The sequence below is a fragment of the Lactuca virosa genome, chromosome 6 (genome assembly GCF_052849685.1).
Source record: "Lactuca virosa cultivar CGN04683 chromosome 6, Lactuca_virosa_CGN04683_v6, whole genome shotgun sequence".
In the NCBI taxonomy this organism is placed as follows: domain Eukaryota; kingdom Viridiplantae; phylum Streptophyta; class Magnoliopsida; order Asterales; family Asteraceae; genus Lactuca; species Lactuca virosa.
This window is the reverse complement of record NC_136431.1, coordinates 202,003,728-202,023,861: the sequence shown is the minus strand read 5'-3', so window position 1 is coordinate 202,023,861 and position 20,134 is coordinate 202,003,728. Positions and strand designations below refer to the sequence as shown.

General features: G+C 39.6%; 1 non-coding gene across 1 annotated transcript; it reads left to right on the top strand.

The window, feature by feature from the left end:
• The first annotated feature begins 18,443 nt into the window (after positions 1 to 18,443).
• On the top strand, positions 18,444 to 18,550 carry LOC145123146 (small nucleolar RNA R71). The gene has a single exon (XR_013715020.1). It is a non-coding gene; the product is annotated as a small nucleolar RNA R71 (small nucleolar RNA).
• The last annotated feature ends 1,584 nt before the right edge of the window (positions 18,551 to 20,134 follow it).

Here is a 20,134-nt window from a genome sequence, read left to right as displayed (position 1 = left end):
GAAGGCTTTTGTGGTCGGTGAAGATAGTGCAATTGGGGGAGTGAGGCAGAAGATTTTGGAGGAGACGCATAAGTCCAAGTTTTCTATCCATCCAGGGGCCACAAAGATGAATCGATATCTGAGGTTGAGCTATTGGTGGCCCTACATGAAGAGGGAAATTGATTGGTTTGTTGAGCGGTGTCTGACCTGCAGGAAGGTCAAATCCGAGCATCAGAGGACTCACGACAAGGTTCAACCATTACCCATCCCCATGTGGAAATGGGAGGATATCACCATGGACTTTATCACGAAGCTACCCAGGACGGTGCAGGGTGTTGATTCTATTTGGGTTATTGTGGACAGGATGACCAAGAGTGCTCATTTTATTCCGATTGTTGAGAGTATATCCGCCGAGAGATTAGCAGATATCTATGTGAGCGAAGTGGTAGTCAGGCATGGAGTGTCGGTATAGGTGGTCTCGGACCGTGGTGTACAATTCACCTCCAGGTTTTGGAGGAAGTTTCATGAGGAAATTGGTATCAGTTGCATTTCAGCACAGCTTACCATCCCTAGACTAATGGACATAGCGAGCGAACGATCCAGACACTTGAGGATATGCTTCGGGCATGCGTGTTAGAATTCGGAGGGAATTGGGATAGTTACCTTCCACTAGCAGAGTTCTCATACAACAAGAGTTATCATGCTATTATTGACCGACCCCCGTTTGAGATGTTGTATGGTCGGAGGTGTAAGACTCCAGTTTGTTGGGGGAGGTTGGCCATCGAGTCATGGGAAGCACCAAAGTGGTGCTTAAGACCACTAAGTTGATTCAGAAGGTGTGTGACAGGCTGCGGGTCGTGCAGAGTCGTCAGAAAAGCTATGCTGACCAACGCCGATCGGATCTCGAGTTTCAGGTGGGAGATTTAGTATTGCTGAAGGTGTCACCTTAGAAAGGTTTCATCCGCTTTCGGAAGAGGGGCAAGCTGGGTCCCCGATTCATTGGTCCATTCAGGATTACTGCCCGAGTCGGCAAGGGTGCTTATCGGTTGGATCTCCCTGCTGAGCTCAGTCAGATCCATAACACCTTCCATGCGTCTCAGTTGCGGAAGTGTGTATCTGATGAAGCTGCAGTTATCTCATTGGATGACATTCAGGTGGACGGGAGCTTGAACTATGTTGAGAAGCCCATCTCAGTTCTGGATAGGAAAACTAAAGCTCTTCATAACAAAGTGGTGAAGCTGGTGAAGGTGTAATGGTAGCACCGGAGGGGCTCCGAGTGGACCTGGGAGCCGGAATACGAGATGAGAGAGCATTACCCGGATCTATTCGCATCAGCAGACTTCGAGGACGAAGTCTAATTCAATTGGGGGAGATTTTTAACGGTCGGAATTCAGGTAAGTACTTTTCTTTCCCTTAGATTGAATTTTCTTTGCAAAAAGGGTCCCTACGTACACTGGGCGTACATAGGTGTACGCTTAGCATACTGGGAAAGGCTGGTCGTGGGCATGCACCACGTACGCGGGGCGTACGTGGCTCAAGACTAAAACCCTCATTTTAGGGAAATGCCCCTATTTAAACACTCTCATGTTGCTTGGACCTTACCCTAGACAGCCTCTATAGTCTATTATCGTCCCAAATCCCTAGATTTGCATGAGAGTGTAATCTTTGAGCTTAAAAGTGTTTTGGTGGCCATTTTAGTTGGTTTACAAGAAGGAGAATGTGGTGATCAAGTCTTGGATGTTATGGAGCTTCTAGATCCTGCATCTAGATCATCTTGAGGAACTTCTGGAGGTAAAAAGTCTAGACCTTGCCATCTCTTTTGCTAGTTTGAGTTAGGGTTTGTTGTGAAGTCCATATTTGGTTCATGGACCCTGTCTTGCGATTTTGAGCAACTCTAGAGGCTAGAAATGTTAGGTCTAAGCTCCTTGGTCATGCTTGATGCATAAAAATTCCATCTTGAAGGTTGTATTGGGACTATGCATGAGTTTAAGTTCTTAAAAGTGGTCTTAATGGGAAAAATGAGATATTGGGGTCTCGTGTGGCATTCAAGGGCATGAAGTTGCCAACTTTAATCCCTATGACATCTTAATAGACTCACATCTAGATCTACCAGCCGAGCTTAGTCAGATCCACAACACTTCTCATGTCTCCCAGCTGCAGAAGTGCTTAGTGGATGATTCTGCCGTTGCGCCTTTAGAGGATATCTAGGTGGACGACCGCTTGAACTATATGGAGAGACCAGTGGTGATTCTGGATCGCAAGACAAAAACCTTGAGGAACAAGGATGTACAGTTAGTGAAGGTGCAGTGGCTGACAGCAAGGGTTCGGAGTGGACATGGGAGCCAGGGAAGGAGATAAGGGAGCACTATCCAGAGTTATTTGGGATGGCAGACTTCGAGGAAGAAGTCTGAGACAAGTGGAGGAGAGGCGTAACGCCTGGTTCCTGCTATGTATTTGAATTTATAAATTATTCACTTTTGTAGAGAAACTCGATGAGTTGGGAGCCCTAGACTCGTCGAGTAGGGATGAATTGGGACGTGGGTTAAGAAACCTACTCGACAAGTTGAGAGGCCTCAACTCGACGAGTAGGTTGGCAGAATGAAACCCTAATTTTCAGGGTTTTGCACCCTATTTAAACACCTTAACCCCATGGTGTTGCCTCATCTCCAGCCTCCACTGTCCAAAACCCTAATCTCGAAACCCTAACATTTTTGGTGATTGTGACCTAATATTGTGCTTTCTTGGTGAGTTAAAGAAGGAGAAGCTTGAAGGAGGAGCAATAACATGTGGGAGGAGAGTAGATCCAGAAGTTGAGCTTTATTTCTGGTTCATCTGAGGTATAAATCTTCAACCTTGTCTATAGCATGCTTAGATCTAGTTTTAGGATGTTTTGCTTCATGTTTTGGTCCAAGGATATTGATGGTTGGGATTTGGACGCCCCACTTGGGCAAACCCTTCAGATCTAGGGTCTTGAGGGGACTTCATGGCATAAAGGTGCCAACCTTATGGCCATGGAAGTCCTATGCAACTTCTAGACCATCTTTTTGGTCTTTTAAGCCCTAGTAGGTCATTCATGCGAGTAAATATGGGAGCTTTACATGACCAAATTGTCCCTAAAGTCCAGATCTATGACCTCATGGTCTATCTTGAAGTTTTATTGGCTTTTGGAGTTGGATCTAAGCTCTTTTGAGTTAGGGTTTGAGTTTCATGTGTTGGGGAGAGGTCCTTAATGGGTAAAGTTGGAAACTTTACCCTTCTAGACGTATTTCCAACTTGGATCCAGAAGATGAGGCCTTAGTTTGAAGAATAATAGCTTAATGAGTTAAGAAGGGGCTAACAGACTGAGGAACTCGACGAGTTCAAGGATGGACTCGACGAGTTGATTTGAAAAGTCCTGATTTCGTTGATAAGGAAGAACTCAACGAGTTCATGGAAGAACTCGACGAGTTGGATCGCGATTTCATGGTTTTATGAGTTATGGGAACTCAGCGAGTTGAACGGAAAACTCGACGAGTCGAGTCAACTCGGAGCGTTGGCTTTGACCTTGACTTTGACTTGGACCAAAGTTGACCCTTAAGGGGTCATGAGTATGAAAGGGTACTTAAAGGAAATCTTTTATGTTTAGGAGCTTGAGTTGGGTTGATATTCGGATCCGAGGATTTTCAGCTACTTTCCAGTATTCTAGGTGAGTTACCTTCTCGGTAGCAGTGGGTTTAAGGCACCAAGGTCGTCCCACTAGTAGGAGTTTGTAGTTGGATGATTGTCTTTGTGATAATTTCCTGGTATGCCACTATCTGTAGAGATTTATGTTCTTGTATGCTATGTATTAAGTGGTAGTGGTAGGAGGGGTGAGTTAGACCCTGTAGCCGGTCGAGATAAACCGGAGGGTAGGTCGGGCACCCGGATATGCCTGACAGTATGTTTATGATATGTTACTATTGATGGGTTTTAAGCACTATAACACTCCTATGGTGCACATGCAACCCTAGATGCTTTGGATCTAAGTTTCTCTAAGTATACATGCAATTTCATTTTTCCAAAGCATACATCCTAACTAGCATATGATGGAGGATATACAACATAAAAATAGATTAGATGAATACCTCTTGATGTAGTTAGTAGTTCTTGGCCTTCAAAAGCTTTAGCACCTCAAATGTGATGCCTCTAATTTGTCACAAACACCAAATGCAAGAGGAGGCTTATGAGAAGTGGCTAGATAGCTCAAAATCGGTTATGACTCTTCACAAGAATGCATGGCAGGGGGGGGGGGGGTTAGGGGTTAAGGGGTTGCTTTTATAGTGTGGCAAAGACTAGGGTTTCATCCATGCAAACCCTAATGCACCATGACCCTTCATATTTCTTAGGATCCATGTGTTAAACCTTCATGGACTATCATATAGGTTTAGCCCATCCTAATAAACCATGGATCATTAGGCCAAACTATAAGTTTTCTGATTTACTTAATCAGTCCCCGTAAGTTTAATTAGTCTCTTTTGATCACTAAATTAATTCCAAATTAATTCTTGATCAATACTAACTAAATAATATGATTTCTCAATTAATATATTATACTTATAATATATTAATAAATCACAAATAACCTCTTTCTCAAAAGTCCATCCTATCAAATTGCTCTGGTGAAGGCAACCCAAAAGGACCATGCTACTATCGGGTCAAGTACATACTAGTTATAGTTATGGGCTTAGACACCTAATCCAACAGTCTCCCACTTGGATAAATCTAATAACCATAACTGCCAATGCAGCTTCAAAATCTGATTAGCAATCGTAGCTCTCAAAAGCCGTTGTCAAACTCTAACCTAGTCATTTACTCGTCCTTTAGAAAGGGATCATATAATCCTCTGTTCTACAAGATATCGCGTGGACAAAGACATGGAATAAATTCATACTCATTTTTCCGAAAGATTGTTTCCCGATTTCTGATTTGTTTGACATAGAACATAATTGAACACATCAATTTAGTCCTGACCGGGCCCGACACATAAGCCAAAACAAAATCATCGAGGGGCCCAAGATATCGCTTTTAATCCTCTTAGGATAAAAGGAACATATAAACTTCGACTTATATGCTTGTACTAACTACTTATTAAATTATGCACAACAACACGTTTTATAACATCAAGTCACTGATGCGTTTTCGTACCATCAATGCACAACCAACTCATAGTCAACAACTCATATGTCTTGGTTTGAAGACTATATGATATTATCGTATCACAATCACTCGTGATAAATTCCATGAAGTGATTCATGTGAGCATAGGTTTAATCCAATACTCAAATCTTATTTCAAGAGCACTCATGAACGTTGTAGCATACTTTTGCTATGTCTAACACCTTAGAAAATCTACAAGCCAATTCATGACAGTCTAGCCTCATAACCTACTTCCAAAGTATGATCGACTATGGATAGTTTGAATAATCTTATTATTCCGGAAGTCAAAACATGCAAAAGTGAAACAATAGTAAACAATTAACACAAGATAGTAAATTTACTTATAAATAAAACTCCTTTTATTCAGTCATCAAATGTCAATTACATTTTAGCTATTACAATTTTCTAAATATTTATCTAATCACTAAAACTAGTATCGTCTGTAACACTCGTGTTTCTAGCCTAGGCATTAATCTTGATATGATAGTCTAGGTTAACCTTTGTAACTCATTTTGAAGAAATGAAAAAGGAATTATGTGAATTCTATGTGTTTTATGTGTTTTATGCTTAATTATTAGGAGTTAATTAATTAAGAATAAAAATGAGCGTCGAAAATAAATTTTAGATAAAGCCGATATCTATTAAGAAAGTTGTAGTGGTCGTGACAAGGATTACATATATATAAAGAATGCTGAAATCCGAGTTATAACGAAGAAGTTATGACTTGTCGAAGTTTCACGACAAAACCGGCTCGGTGCTGAATGTCGTAAAAAGTGAGTTTTCGATAAACTTCTTTTTAGCCTTAGTGATCTAAACGAAACTTGTAGTGTTCGTTAAACCGAGAGTAGGTATAAAAAGAACACCCAAATCTGACTTCGTATGAGGAAGTTATGATTTTTCGAAGTTTCAGCTTAGCAGTAGACAGCTAAAAACTCGAATTTTAGATCGAGTGATTTTTAGCCGACACGACCTAAACGAGAATCGAAGGTCTCGTAATTAGTAGCACAATGGTAAAAAGTCTGATGAAAACGGACGTCGGATGAAGAAGTTATGAATTTTTAACGGATTTCCTGTCCCGGTCTGTTAAAAATAATAATATAAAAATTAAAGTCAAAATTAGCCGACGAAGTCTAAACGAAAGTTGTAGAACGTAATTTTACCTACGCGTGCATATAAAGAACATCGAAAACGGAGCTCGTATGCGAAAGTTATGGATTTTAGAAGTTTTTGCACAAAAATCGAGAAAATTCGCATAGTCACGTTTTTGCCACGTCACCCTCGCTTAGAACGTGCCACGTGTCCGAAATTGGTGAGTCAGGCGAGCCACATGTCCGAGCTGCTGAGTCATCTGAGCTCCTGACCTTATCCGAAGCGGTCCAATAGCGGTGCGACACGTACCTTCTTGCACGAGACCGAACCCTCGCATGCATGCCACGGATGCCCTACTGCGGACCCTAGACCTCGGTCCAGTAAGGAGCTGCCAGCAAGCCTTCGCAGGTGCGAGCCATGTGCGAGCCCTCTCTGCGAGCCTTCGGATCCTCGCCACCTGGAGGCTTCTCAGCCGCCCGATCAGAAGCTCCACCCTATAAATAGAAGGCTGCGAGCCTTCCCAGGTAACTTTGGAAATTTGCCACTTTTCACCCTAAATCTCATATTTCTTTCATATTAACATCCCCCGAAGCCCCGTTATCAATTATAACCCCCCGAAATACACCACGAAGTGCCCGTGAAGCCCGGAAAATTTATCTTTTCGGTTTCGAAGCCCGACCTTTGCAGAGCCCGGTTTCTCAATAAAACTCCCAGTTTTATTAGAAACGATCGTTTTAGGAAACGAATTGCTGCCCGATTATCATCAAAACATGTGAGTGTGTAGTTACTTTCACTTTACACATAGATATGAAGTATTTAGCTTAAAATACGTGCTATGTGTAAATATGTTAATTGTTTATTTGAGGTGACTGTTGAATAGATGTTTTATACAAGTTTTAAACTGTATATGTATTTTATCTACAAATATGTTGGGTAGAACATGGGTAGACAAAATAGTCGGTGGGTGTTAAAATGATGAGAGGCCTCGGTGTCGGTGTTGTTGTTGGTGTTGTTGTAGTCGTCTAGCGGAGTATAGATGACGATCACAGACCTTTCTAGACAGTCCAGTGGTACACTAGCAAGTTCGCAACTTGTAGGTGTTGATGAACTAAATGTTCATTGGTGTACTCCAATCCCCCTCATGGTTGCCTTTAGGACATGTATGGCTGAGGAGTCCCCTTAGCAGTAGTGTCCAACCCGATGATATTCCTTAGGCTAAGTCCCTTGTGTTAGGTGTTTAGGGACGTAAAGTGAGGACAATGGGAATGGGTAATCAGGGTTATTGTTGATTGGTGAACTTAATAAATTATTATTATTGTGGGTTGAAAACCCTATATGCTCACGAGGCTCCCAAGCCTGACCCACTCAGCTTTTCATGATTACAGGTAGTGGACCCCGAGCATAGTCGGAGGACGATGAGAGATTTTTGATTATAGGCCAGTAGTTGTAAATAACTGTAGTAAGGCTTATAATGTCTTGTTTATGCTTTTGATCTGTATCGGAACATGACATCCCGAGGTTTTGATATATATATATATATATATATATATATATATATATATATATATATATATATATATATATATATATATATATATATATGGAAAATATATACCTTCTTAATGAAGGGTTTTGATAAACATTATCATGTTTTATATTGGGGACCTATTCCGCAACATCTTTTGAAAAGATTTCTCTGATTTTATTTTAAAAAGCATAAATTAAATCGGTCTTTTCTGGCCGAGAAATTAGGGGATGTCATATCGTCCTTCAGCCCGATACTCTTAGCATGCTGCAAGTGCTTAACCCTACTCAGTCCCTTTGTAAGGGGATCTGCTGGGTTATCCTCTGACGATACCCTCTTAACTACAAGGATTCCTTTTTTCTACTCGATGTCTTATGAAGTGGTACTTTCTGTCGATATGCCTGGATCTTCCATGATCTCTCGGTTCCTTGGTTAAGGCGACCGCCCCTTCATTATCGCAGAAAATCTCCACAGGCTCCTTTATAGATGGTACAACTCAAAGGTCTCCGATGAAGTTTTTCAACCATATCGCCTCTTTCGATGCTTCGCTCGCTGCTATGTACTCTGATTCACACGTTGAATCAGCTACAGTCTCCTGCTTGGAACTTTTCCGTGTTACTGCTCTTCCATTTAGGGTAAACACCCAGCCCGACTGAGAGCGCAAATTATCTCTGTCGGTATGAAAATTGGCATCACAATGCCCTGTCACTCTGAAGTCATCACTCCCACCGAGGGTAAGGACCCAGTCCTTAGTCCTTTGCAGGTACTGAAGAATGTTCTTTACTGCAGTCCAGTGAGCTTTACCAGGATTCCCTTGATATCTGCTGACCATGCTCAAAGCAAAGGCCACATCAGGGCGAGTACAAGTCATTGCATACATGATCGAGCCAACTGCGGAAGTTTATGGTACTCGACTCATCTCTGCTATCTTAGCCTCTGTACTCGGACTCCGAGTCTTACTCAGTTTGGTATTGCTTTGGATAGGTAAGTCACCTTTCATGGAATTCTCCATGTTGAAACGCTTCAACGCCTTGTCCAAGTAGGTACTTTGACTAAGTCCTAGTAGTATTTTACTCTTGTTTCTCAATATCCTTATCCCTAGAATGTAGGCAGCTTCCCCAAGGTCCTTCATAGCAAAACACTTCCCAAGCCAGGACTTAATATCCTGTAAGGGTGGGATGTCGTTTCCTATGAGCAGTGTGTCATCTACATATAATACCAGAAAGCTAACTATACTCCCACTAGCTTTGACATATACGCAGGAATCATCTTCGCTTCTCGAAAAACCAAAACTCTTTGACTTTCTCATCAAATCAAAGATTCCATCTGCGAGATGCTTGTTTCAATCCAGAGATGGATTTCTCAAGCTTACACACTCTATTAGGGTACTTTGCATTGACAAAACCCTCTGGCTAACATATGTAAACATCTTCAGCCAACTTTCCATTAAGGAAAGCGGTTTTGGCATCCATTTTCCATATTTCATAATCATGAAATGCAGCTATGGGTAACATAAGCCTTATAGATTTAATGTTCGCTACTGGTGAGAAGGTCTCATCATAGTCAACTCCCTGAGTTTGAGTAAAGCCCTTCGCAACCAGTCGCGCCTTATATGTGTGTACTTTCCCATCCATGTCGGTCTTCTTCTTGAAGATCCATTTGCACCCGACTGTCTTGTGACCTGGTACATTGTCAACCAAGTTCCAAACTTGATTGTCATACATGGACTAAATCTCGCTGTCCATCGCCTCTTTCCATTTAGCAGACTCGGAGCCTACCATGGCTTCCTTGTAGTTAGATGGCTCATCCAAATTTACCAGTGTGCTATCACTGATAAATGTATCACCTTCAGTAGTAATATGTAAGCCATAAAACTCAGGTGCCATCCTAAATCGAGAGGAACGTCGAAGAGGTAATGACTCGTCAATAGGTTCACCAGGAGTTTCCTCCTCGGGTTGAGTGCTAGTGTTTGAGGTTCCTTCATCACTTAACTCTTGAAGGTCTTCAAGGTCAATTTTCCTCCCACTGTCCTCTTGGCATATGAGTTCTCTCTCTCTCTCTCGGAAAACCCATCTCCTCGCAACTAAGACAACATTGTCACTCGGTCTGTAGAAGAGATATCCAAAGGACTTCTGCAGGTAGCCGATGAAAATACATCGCTCACTACGAGGCTCGAGCTTGTCGTGAGTCTCTCGTCTTACGATAGCCTCACAACCCCAAACCTTGATGTGTGCTAACGAGGGAACCTTTACTGTCCACATCTCGTGAGGTGTTTTGGCAACCTTCTTAGTAGGGAATAGATTATGGATATGGGCGGCAGTCTCTAAGGCATACCCCCAGAATGAGATAGGTAACGAAGCTCGACTCATCATGGAACGAACCATGTCCAACAAGGTTCGATTGCGCCTTTCAGCCACACCATTCAACTGCGGTGTCCTAGGTGGCGTCAACTGTGAAAGAATTCCACATTCCTTAAGATAGTCGTGAAACTCGATACTAAGATACTCACCACCTCGATCGGATCGGAGCATCTTTATCTTCCTGCCCAATTGATTCTCCACTTCCTGCTTAAACTCTTTGAACTTTTCAAAGGTTTCTGACTTATGCTTGATTAAGTTGATATAGCCATATTTGTTGTAATCATCAGTAAAAGTCACATAGAAGCGGTTAGCATCCCTTGTGACAGATCTGAAGGGTCCACACACATCGGTGTGTATGACATCCAACAGACCCTCACCCCTTTCACAAGTACCAGTGAAGGGTGACTTGGTCATCTTTCCAAGAAAACAAGATTCGCAAGTGTCATCCAACTTTAAGTCAAATGACTCCAAGACTCCATCCTTTTGGAGTTGGGCTATGCGTTTCTTGTTGACATGTCCAAGACGACAATTCCACAAGCATGCCTTGTCCAAACCATTGGACGAATCAATATTCAACACATTATTTCCTAAGTTATCTACAACCATCACAGTTTCATATATACCATTACAAGGCAATGCTTTAAAATAAAATACACCATTATAGAAAGCATTTATAGAACCAATTTCATTATCAAATGAAAATATAAAACCTTGTTTATACAAACCATGAAAAGAAATAATGTTTCTCGCCATATCCGATGAATAACAACAATTATTCAAATCTGAATTTAACCCACTAGTAAGCAATAAAGAATAAACGTCAATCTTGGTCACAGGCGACACTTTCCTATTCCTCATGATTAATTTTATATTCCCGTGCTCCACATCCCTACTTCCTTTTAGTCCCTGCAAATCAGAACAAATGTGAAATCCATAACCTGTATCAAGGACCCAAGAATTAGCATGTGATTAGTTATTAGATAGAATAGTGTAAATACCTACGAAGGTGGGATTTATCTTCCCATCCTTAATGTCCTGCAAGTATTTGGGGCAGCTTCGTTTCCAATGCCCTTTTTCATGATAATGGAAGCACTCTGCTTCCTTTGGATTGGTAGAGGGTTTAGCAGGACCAGCTTTGGTTCCACTAGAAGAGGATCCATCATGGGACTTTCCCTTGTGGCTTTTAGAAGAAGCCTTCCTCTTCATTCCCTTCCCATGTCCAATTGCCAGAACAGGGGCAATAACAGTAGGAGTAGGTACAACAGCCTTGCGTTTCAAATTGATTTATGCAGTTCTTAGTAGGCCTTGAAGCTTGCTCAGAGTCACTTCCTCTTTGTTCATATGATAAGTCATTCTGAACTGATCATAACAAGGAGGCAAAGAATGTAGGATGATATCAATAGCCAACTCTTCATCGAAGTTCACATTCAACTTCAGCAAGCGGTCCACAAATCTCTGTATCTTTTGCATGTGGGCCATGATGGACTCTCCATCCTTCATTTTGGTTGTGATCATGGAGGCAATGATCTCATACCTTTCCTGCCCAGCACTTTGATGGTACCTTTCCATCAAATCTTGGTGCATATCGAAGGGCCAGACGTCCTCATAGGACTTTTGAAGCTCAACAGTCACGGTAGGAATCATAATGCACGAAACATTTGTCGCGTCCCTCTCATGAACCCTGTATTCCTCGTTTTGTTCGGGAGTAGCGGTTTCATCATCAATCTCCTTTAACTATTTATCGAGGATATATTCTTTGTCCTCATAGCGAAGGGCCATACGAATGTTTCGAATCCAATCGTTAAAGTTTGACCCATCGAAGATAGTTCTCCCAACCAAGTTCATGAGGGAGAATGAGCTAGAAGGTTGGAGACTGAAGCATTGTTTGGGATAGACATCTGAAAAGGAAAAAGAACAAGTTTAGATTAGATAAGTATCCTTAATATAACACCCAAATGAAATATTAAGGCTAGGACCCAACACAATATTTTACAATTCCGAAGAGGGATGTCGTAATCCAATTGCAAAATATTTGAAGGTAGGTAAATGACGATTTACCAATTTCCACCATGAAAAATGAAATTGATTATTAAGTTTTAAATTGGATTGAAATTCCTAGATTCTTTTGAGATTCATTGAACTTTTCAATGGGATGTTTAAATCTCGATTATACCCTTCAAGTTTTTGACTGGGATACCGAGGATCACAAACAAGTGTGAATAACCATGCAAATTGCTTGGTACTCTTGATGTCACTTATCACCTAATCAATATGCCAGTTAACCACACACGCTCCATTGATTTATTATAAACATCAAGCTACCCTTTTCCACCCTTGTCAGTCCGAAATTAGTGTGCCGGTTAACCACACACGCTCCATTGATCTATTATAAACATCAAGCTACCCTTTTCCACCCTTTTCAGTCTGAAATAAGTGTGTCGGTTAACCACACACGCTCCACTAACGACTTGACAAGGTGCAAAGTGCAATTTCATGGAATAGCACCATTTTCACATTTTTCCTAAAGTAACTAAGATTGGGAATTTAATAAAACATTTAGTTACTTTTATAATTATCATTATACTTATAACGAGAATTAATGTCCTATCCTACCCGTTCGGCTAACGACCCTCCACCAGTCAAGGAAGAGGTGGGTGAGAGTGGACATCAATTAAACCATCATTTTATAGGCAGTAACCTTATACCCCCTTATAGACCGGCTTTATGAATTAGGCGTACTAACGGTAAGAGTGAATTGTCTTATACATATATATAATTATTAAACTTATAATATTATAATAGTATAAGTATTAATTTTAAACTTTTAAAATTCTAAATTTTGGAATTACATGTTTCATAAGTGAGTCTTTACATATTCCAAAACTTGAGGGCAAGTTTTGAAACTCTTCAAAACTTTTGGTTTCCATAACTTATGAGTTTTAATGTTCATGAATGAGATTTTTCATATAACTTGAGGACAAGTTACAAAACTCTCTTCAAGAACAATTTTAGATCAATTTTAACTAACAACATTATCATATAATTTCATTGATCTAATCTAACTCATATAGCAAGGCAATTTATATCAAATAATACAAATAATCATCTTATTATCTTAAAATTTGATAATTGTCCTTCGATTGGATGAGGATAATCATTACCATATCAGAAAACACAAATTTTATGATACAAAACAGTTTGTGGTAATGATCCTAATCCAATTCTGGCCAAAGACTCAAATTCTACAAATAGAAGGTTCTACTCAACGAGTGTATGAACTGGACTCGTCGAGTTGCCCTTTTAGTCAGTGAACTCGTCGAGTTGGATCATTGGACTCGGCGAGTTCATCAGTCAGAGGCCATAAAATCGATTTTTTCAGCTTTGAGAAATAACCAAGCATCAATATAATAGAAAACAATCCTAGGCGCTGATACCACTGATGAGTTTTAAGCACTATAACACTCCTATGGTGCACATGCAACCCTAGATGCTTTGGATATAAGTTTTCTCTAATTAGACATGTAATTTCATTTTTCCAAATCATACATCCTAACTAGCATATGATGGAGGATATACAACATAAAAACAGATTAGATGAATACCTCTTGATCTAGTTAGTAGTTCTTGGCCTTCAAAAGCTTTAGCACCTCAAATATGATGCCTCTAATGTGTCACAAACACCAAATGCAAGAGGATGCTTATGAGAAGTGGCTAGATATCTCAAAATCGGTTATGACTCTTCACAAGAATGCATAGGGGCTGATTTAGGGGTTAAGGGGTTGCTTTTATAGTGTGGCAAAGACTAGGGTTTCATCCATGCAAACCCTAATGCACCATGACCTTTCATATTTCTTAGGCTCCATGGGTTAAACCTTCATGGACTATCATATAGGTTTAGCCCATCCTAATAAACCATGGATCATTAGGCCAAACTATAGGTTTTACTGATTTACTTAATCAGTCCCCGTAAATTTAATTAGTCTTATTTGATCACTAAATTAATCCCAAATTATTCTTGATCAATACTAACTTAATAATATGATTTCTCATTTAATATATTATACTTATAATATATTAATAAATCACAAATAACCTCTTTCTCAAAAGTCCATCCTATCAAATTGCTCTGGTGAAGGCAACCTAAAAGGACCATGCTACTATCGGGTCAAGTACATACCAATTATAGTTGTGGGAATAAACACCTAATCCAACAATTATGTGATAGTGGTAGGGGTGAGATAGACCCCAAAACCGGTTGAAATAACCCGGAGGGTAGGTTGGGCACCCAGATATTCCTGACAAGGTAGGTCGAGCACCCATATATGCTTGACAGGGTAGGTCAAGCACCCATATATGATTGACCTGTGTAGGTCGGGCACCCAGATATGCCTGACATGGTAGGTCAAGCACCCAGATATGCCTGACAGGGTAGGTCGGGCACCCAGATATGCCTGACACGTGATTATGTGGTATGATGGGGGAACTCACTAAGCTTTGTGCTTACGGTTTTTAGTTTTGGTTTCAGGTACTTATTCTTCAAAAGGAAAGGAGTCGGCATGATCGCAGCGCATCACACTATGATTTTCCGCATTATGAGATCTTTGGGAGTTGTACTCTGATATTACTTTTCTATTACATTTTTTGATTATTTAACATATTGGTTTTGATTATGATATGAGATGACACTATTGATGTTTTCAGACTACTATTTTATACATTACCTAATTTAAAATGAAATTTTTGGTCATGAATTTTGGGATGTTACATTAATCGAAAACGTCACAAGACGGCGGATGAAAGGATGAATTGGAGACCGGATTTGGCTTTCCTGTGACACCCCGAAATGAAACTCGCCATTTGCAATTGTCTTCCAAAAACCATACCCATTAATACCTTGAGAGTAATCCCGAGCGGCTGATCTTAAAAATCGATTAAAAATGGGAGAATTGTTTCTTGTTGTTCGTAAAAGCCCATTATCCATGCGAACTCGGCCAAGCTACATTCTTGATATTGAACACCGAGACGAAAAACCAAGGCATGCGCATAATAAGGACCAACCGTGCTTGCTTAAAATAAAACTGTTGAGAAAAATTCCACACACAATTCCTTTAAAACTTATTTCTTAATTGAAATTAAATTTCGCCATCGGTTACAAGTGAAAGATGCCCCATTGTCGAAAAATGTCTTTGTGAGATACAGGTTCAATCTCCCCAACAACCCAATCTCATTCAGCTTGTTCCAATATACGGTTGGTGAGATGGAAAACTCACGATTGTAAAGCCAACCCAACTTGTTCTTGTAATTATTTAACATTTCTTGTGGAAGATCATCGGGAAATTCATAAAACAGCTGTAGGCTTGAAACATTCCTTTGTTGTTGTAGAGGAGCTACTCTTGGACCCATACTATCTGCAAAAACACCAGCAAAAAACCCAAAGGAAATACAATATATTAAACAATTCGGCAACAAAATAGAAAAGCTGTGAAACTAGTTCTCACGTCGTGGTCATGAAGGCCACGTCGTAAGTTCGGTCGACGAACAATTCATCATCGAGCATCACGGAGGTAAAATCGAACTAAAATCAAGGTTGGGTTTTCTTAGGCTGTGATTCTAAGTGCTTTTAACTAACATGCATCAACCATTTCACTGAAAATCGACCCAATTTCGGCATTTTCCACCTAGAACAAACCCTAGCCTTAAAATGCACAAAAGTAGTAAAATCAACAAGATTAAAGAGTGGTAATTGTACCGAAATTGTAGAGGAAAACCAAAATTAAGATAATCTTGAAGAAAATCGGTGATAAAAATCGAAATGTGGGGGACCACGTTTTTGCCGTTCGTGAGAGTAAGTTGAAAGTGATAAAGAAATGACGAAAGTTGTGTTTAACCTAGTCTCTAACATGTTTTTTATTGCTCATGTCGTGAGATATAACCCTCACGTCGTGAGTTCTGAACTGTATATAAAAAAAAGAAACTGGGATAAATCTATTTCCCACGTCGTGGGGCTCAATCCCACGTCGTTGTGTCGAGGTTTCTTGACCATAAACATTAAATTTCTTTAAAAAAAATCTGCCACTCTTAAATTTAACCCCACACTTGATTTTTATTACTTATCCTTTAAAATTAAGATGACTATAATGATGACTTATCCTAGAACTTAAATAAAAATGCAAAACTAAAAGAAAAATGAAAATGAAAACCGAGTTCGGGTTGCCTCCCAAGAAGCGCTTCTTTTTATGGAGTCATGAGTTGGACTCCATGCTGCCTTACGTTGTATTGGACGGAGGTACGATCTTTATTTTCACTTTTTGTTCCTTCCCTCTTCTTTTTTAAGCTTGCACCCTTCTTAAATATGCTTTTTTTTTATAATTTTCTTTCTTTGTTTGGCATTGCCTTCCTCGTGTTTCCGCTTCAACCCTTTATTCCTCGCAACAAGTTTAGATTCTCCTTTTTCTTTTTGTTGTTACCTAGCTTCAACATCCATTTTTTCCAAAGTTGTCTTGTTCAATTATTGTGTAATCTCATTGTCACTTACTTCTTCATCATCACTTGAGACCAAGGATTCCTCACTTTCTTGATTTACTTGGGACCTTGGTATTGTAAATGTGAAGACTTCAAAGAACCTTGGAATTGATGCTCTTGGCTTGGTACGCTTGATTTCTTATCTTGTATGTATTTCTTCTTCCATTAATTTTTCTAACTCTTCAAGCTCATTTTCTTCATCCATATAGAACACCTCGTTTTGAGCCTTATCCTTCTTTAATCCGTCTTCAGCTCCAAATGTCATATCCTCAATTCCCACTCGCAAGGTAAGCTTCGATTCACGAATATCCACCAAGGCTCGTGCGGTATTAAGTAATGGGCATCCAAGGATAATAGGAACATTTTCACCTTCTTTCATGTCTAGCACCACAAAGTCGATTGGAAAAATTAATTTTCCAATTTTTACCAATATATCTTCTATTATGCCTCAAGGATGAGTCGCCGAACAATTTTCCATATGAATTTTCATCCTTGTGGCCTTCAATTCTGGAAGAGTGAGCTTTTGGTAAAAACAAAAATGGCATTAAATTAATACTCGCTCCGGAATCGGCTAAGGAAAATGTATTCGTGTTATTTCCAAACTCACATGGAAGTGTAAGGTGTCCGAGATCTCCCATTTTCTTTGGTATTCTCTCCATAGTCACCATTGGCGTTTGCTCACTAAGGACTACCTTGAAGGTCTTCTCTATTTGTTGGTGAGTGTATAATAGATCTTCAAGGAATTTGGCATATTCGGGAACTTTGGGTAAGGATTCAATAAATGGGGTATTGATTGGAATACCCTTGACTTGTTGCATAAACTTTTTATGTTCTTGTTCCAAGGGGTGAACTCTAGCTCGAGAAGGAAATGGTAAAAGAGGTTCATATGCTTTGACAAAAGAAGATATTTTCTTATCATACCCAACCCACGACTTGAGGGAAGGATCCTCACGATGTGAGAACTAGGTATCAGCAGGTACATTTTTTTCTTCCATTTTCTTCCGCTTCGGCTGTGGATCGAGCTGCTTTGTGTATTCTTCTAATGCCTCCAAAAACTCAGAAATAGTGTCTTCGTCAGTGGATATGGCCATGACATGTGGTTGTTTCTTTTGATCGGGAAATTTAGGTGGTAACTGTTCGTGAACTAATGTGGTCAATTGCTCAAGTTGAGTCTTGATATTTTTTATGGAATCTTGTTGGTTTCTAAATTGTAACATCAGTTGCATCATGTCATTTTTCAAAAGCCTCCATGAACCTAGTAAGCATTGACTCTAAATGCACCTTTTTTCGGGTTGTGGTTGTTCTTTTTTGTAGTAGCCTCATCCGATTTGCCTATATTTTTCTTCTTTTTGTTTCATGTACTCATCATAAGGCAACCATTCTTTCTTTGGCTTTCTCCAATCTTCATCATATCGGTATCCACTAGGGTAGCAAACTTGCACTTTCCTATTCACGTTTTTGTCTAAATGGCAATCCTTAGTCAGATGTGGCTCATTGAAAATTTCACAACCCACATGTATTTCATGTATGGATTGGTCCATCTTCCTCATTCTTCTACCCATGTCACTTAACATTGCCAAAACAGCCACCATGTCTTCTTAAGCACCATTTCTGATTCCCCTAGCTCCGTTTTGTCGTGGGTTGTGGTACTCCCCTGAATGCTTGGAAAATTCTTCGATTAGCTCCTTAATTTCAGCGGGATTCTTCTCTGTTAATGGTCCTTGAGAATCAAGGAGTTTCCTTGTCATTACATTTACCCCATCGTAGAAAATCAAGACTTCTTGTTGCTCGTTTAGATCGTTTTGGGGACAATTCCTTAGTAACCCCTTATACCTCTCCCATGCTTCATATAAAGATTCCCCCACTTGTTGCTCGAAATTGTCTATGGCTTTGTTGAGTTTAGAAACCTTTGATGGTGGGAAAAATTGTTGGAGAAATTCTTCATACATTTGCTGTTTTGCACCCATGTGCTGATTGAACCGGTTGGGAGTGCCTTTAGCCAATCTTTTGCTACTCCTTTGAAGGTAACCGAAAGCATTCTTAACAAGACAGTTTCTCATGGTACATTCGGAATATTGAAATAATCAACGATGTCATTTACTTCATCGAGGTGCTTGTATGCATCTTCATGATCTTTTTTGAAGAATAAGATATCCATTAGCGCAGAAAGGATGTGTCCCTTAAGCTCGAAGGTGGCGGTATCGAGAATTGCGGGTTGAACAAGCCCTGGACCGGTGTCCTCATGTATTCTCTTCTCGCATTATTCCTCCATCGTCATGTCAGCAATATCCATCATGTTGTTTTTGAGTTCTCTTTCGGGTTCACTACTTTTTTCTGTTTCTATCTCGGGGTCGTAACCAGCTTCCTTTTTGTTAAGAGTCTTCTCAAAGCTTTCGAACGTGCCTTCGTTTTTCAGATTGTTGCTTGATCCTCCTACGTACTTGTCCTTCTTTTTATGGAATTCTGACTCAGGATCTTCAAATGGTGGTGTCAATGGTGCCTTTGATCCGCGGGTCATATACTACTAAAACAAAAACAAAAACGTAAAACGAACTAAAATTGAATAATAAAAGAAACGCAATAAAATTCTGAGATAACAGATCTCACGTCGTGAGCTATGGGAGCTCACATCGTGAGTGTGGTATTTAAGGAAACTTAAATAATGCTAAAAAGTAACTTTTTGTAGGTTTTACCTCACAAAAATGATCGATTAACCTAAAGAAATTAAACTAATAACTGAAATAGTCGTTCCCCGGCAACGGCGCCAAAAACTTGATGCGTGCAAAAGATATCACCTATCTAGCTTTAAATTTATAACCTAACTACTTATCTACTAATGCATCTATAGGCAGTGTACCTAGTCAGTTTATAGTATAGTAAAGTAAGTTGGGTATCGAACACAGAGAACGGATTCAATATATTAAAATAACTACTAAAAATTAATATAAAAGTAAGCAATAATTAAAAAGGGGTTTTATCTGATTTTGCAAGTTCAGACTAACTTAAGCACTCAACTAAAAACGATTTTAATCAATATATTAAAAACACTTTCGTTTAGTCTGAATCCACCTTTTTCCTATGGTTAGTTACTATTTATGGATTAATAAAGTTGGTTACCAATTATTATGTAATTAGCAATCTTGGTCAAATTTTCGAATATTTTCACCAATTCATGTACTACTATGTAATGGTCCTACACAAGCAAACACGGAATTAATTATTAGTGATAATTGGGCTATGTAAGAATTATCTAAGGCAATTAAGCAAACACAATTATGATCACAATTATGTTCCCCAACACAACTAAAGTTGTTACTTTTATCACTTATCTAAGATGTGGTCACTCCTAGCTCTAGCAATTTAATGGTCACTAAATTACTAGGTAAACAAGTTCATGTAATTTAATGGTCACTAAGCTACACTAAACTTGAATTTAAGAAACAAAGATACAAACTTTAACATGCTAGGTAATGATAATCAAACAC